This window comes from Panthera uncia, chromosome F2 (genome assembly GCF_023721935.1).
Source record: "Panthera uncia isolate 11264 chromosome F2, Puncia_PCG_1.0, whole genome shotgun sequence".
Taxonomy (NCBI): domain Eukaryota; kingdom Metazoa; phylum Chordata; class Mammalia; order Carnivora; family Felidae; genus Panthera; species Panthera uncia.
The window spans coordinates 58212780-58215828 of NC_064812.1; positions in this window are offsets into that span (position 1 = coordinate 58212780).

Here is a 3049-nt window from a genome sequence, read left to right on the forward strand (position 1 = left end):
AAACTTCTAACATGTGCAAAGTGAAGTGGGTATTTAAAAGAATCATTGAAATAATTAAGTGCCTCAAATTTTTTCTTGCTTTAATTAACTGATTATATTAGAGAAAAATGGATGGGGGGGAATTGGATATTTTAGATTCATGTTTTTCTAACTGATGGACTCCTAGGCCTCTCAGAAGAAACTTCCCAGGCACTGGGGAAGGCTTGGGTATAAGCAGGTTCATTTTATGTGTAGCATATGTTAGAGTTTTATATATAATTGAGATCATAAAAAGTATTCTCTTGCTTTAAAATAAGTTTGAAAATACTAACATGGAAAACTGCTTCAAAATATATCTCATTTGGTTGTACTAACATAGTTTAAGAAATATTTCCATCAAAACAGATCATCACAATTATGTGATACACACATATAATGTCAATGACATACCTCAACCAGAAGTTTACCTAAGAATTTTGTCTTCATTAATTATATCAGGTGATAAACTTCTAAGCTTTTATGTACATTTGTTAGACTACAAGGACTTTGAAGGGAATAATACAATTTTATCATTAGCTAAATACTATGACCAAAGAACACTATCATATTTTAGACCAACAAGTAAAAATGGAGAGATAATATAATTATTTTAACACATCTCCTTTCAATCTTATGTACTATGCCAAATAAAAATAAACACTTCTGAAATGAGACACACTTATAATTTTGTTAATTTTAATTCTAATTGTATTTATGATGTAAACTAAATGAAAAATATACTTTAGCAATACTTAGTTAAGAAAAAAAAAACACTTCGATAAGCACCTCAGAACTAAAATATCATTAAAAAACATTATTTAGGAAAGTGAATGCCAAGATATATTCTCTCTTTTATCCTCTTAGAAAATTATGTCAATAAAGGCAAGAATTTTCAAATGCTGTCAGATTTAAGAAGTATGCAAGAATTCTAATACTGTGCAACTTCAAATTTTTTTGAAGAAAACACTGGCTTTTTCTTGCAGGCCAAGCAGCCATCAAAAATTTATTTTCATAATCACCAGAGGGCGCCAGTGCCTACAGCATGGTTGATGTAGGTGTGATCTAACCTTCAGGTGGTATTTGGACTTGGATATGGCCAAGCTAAAAAAGGCCTTAAAAAGAAAATTGATAACCTCTAAAGATATGTATTTAAATTCTGTAAAATCTAAATAATGTTGGACTGTCAGACAAAAAAGAGTTCACTGGCCTATTTATGGGTAACAGGATTTTATTAATATATCTGAATCAGGAATTAAATGGATAATACTTTTAACAATGAATAAAAAGAGCATTACTGAAGCTATTAACACTAACAATTCATTTAGCACCATATATTTAGCACCAGAATCGATATTGCTAGTTCACACTTAATAAAAACTTTAACTAAAAAGAAATCTCAAAATTGTAGTAAGGATATGGTGGTTTAACAGATTTTCAGCACCATTAATGAGTGAATTGTTAAACTTCCTAAGGTTTTGATTGACTTCTCATAAGTCAAAATTATATCATGACATAATTTTTAAAAAGTCATTTTGCATGGGTTTAAATATGCCTTTCCCCACACATATAATGATACAAAAAAAAAAAATATATATATATATATATAGTCAAATATACTGTTAGACATTGATAAAAATCTAACTTTACTCTCCCTAAACACTTTGGTAGGTAAAAGCTTCCATTTATGTCTAGATTTGCATCCTATGATACTGAGGAACATAAGGAATGATGTTATACAAGGGGGAGAACATATACCACAGGCTGAGCATTACTTTCCTTCCTGGACACATTCAAATGATCTGTTTAGCGTCTATATTCATTTCATAAGCATTTCACAAAACACTTCAACTGGCCTAACTGTGTATTAGATTTGCTTAGGTGAATGTTATAAGTTGATTTAACACATGTGTTAATGAGAAAAATTCATGTTATTTCAATTCAAATAGTCGGAATAAATTGTAGTAGTTGAACTTGCCTTAGTGTTTGGTCAGCTCTGTGCTGAAGTTGCACGGAGCTTCCAAAGGAACATTTCCACAAAGGTTTCAAGGGAACATTATGGCGCCACAGCCAAACGAAGCCAGTAGGGATCCCCTGAAGGACCACAGAAGTCCCAATCCTTAGGCTACTGAACAGAAACAAAAATGATAATAATAAAAACTGTTCCCACCACATTTGAAAAGCAGATTGAAAAGGTGATCTGTCCTCACCAGGGACATTAAGACTGTGCCTACACAAGTCCTCAAATACAATTCTATAAAGAAATCCATCAGAGTAACAGCTAAAATTGTCATTTTTCAGTCTTCCGATGACATGAAAGCCAAAAAAAAAATCTATATTGTGACAGAAATTTTTTACTTTTTTACTGAATAAAGGGTGATAAAAAATCTATACCATAGAGGATCAGAAGAATACGTAGAATATGTAGGATGTAGAATATGTAGGATGCGACTTCTTTTGAATGAAATCATTTGAAATGAAAACCTCAATATTGACTATTTAAAGCTGCTCTTAAGAAATATCTTCTACCCAGACTCTTTCTGCCCCTGGGAATTACAGCGAGAAATAGCTCTCTTAGCACCACGGTTGAATGCTGTGAAAAATATGACACATGGTGTTGACACCAGCAAATTTTCATTTGCTTTAGCCTGGAAAATGAAACATTTCACATGGCTACTTTATATTACTAACTTTAAAAAGTACAGATAGCATAACAAAAATACCCGTTATATTTTCAGCTGAGTAGTTAAATTATAAATAAATGTCTAGCTCTAGTTGTGATTTGGAAAGGACTGTGGTATGAGTTATACATGCAGAGACCCTAGTCTTCATCTGGTATGTTTGATGATTTATCTGGATTTTTGATGCATTCAGAGCTTTGTATTTAAGACATTTTTTTTTTTGTTTTAATAAAACATGGAAAGGTGGGACTCCTCTACACTGTTCTAGACTTTTTAGTTAATTCTAAAAATATATTCTTAGACACATTCATTAAACACTTACTGTATTATAGCCACTATACAAGAAACTGGGA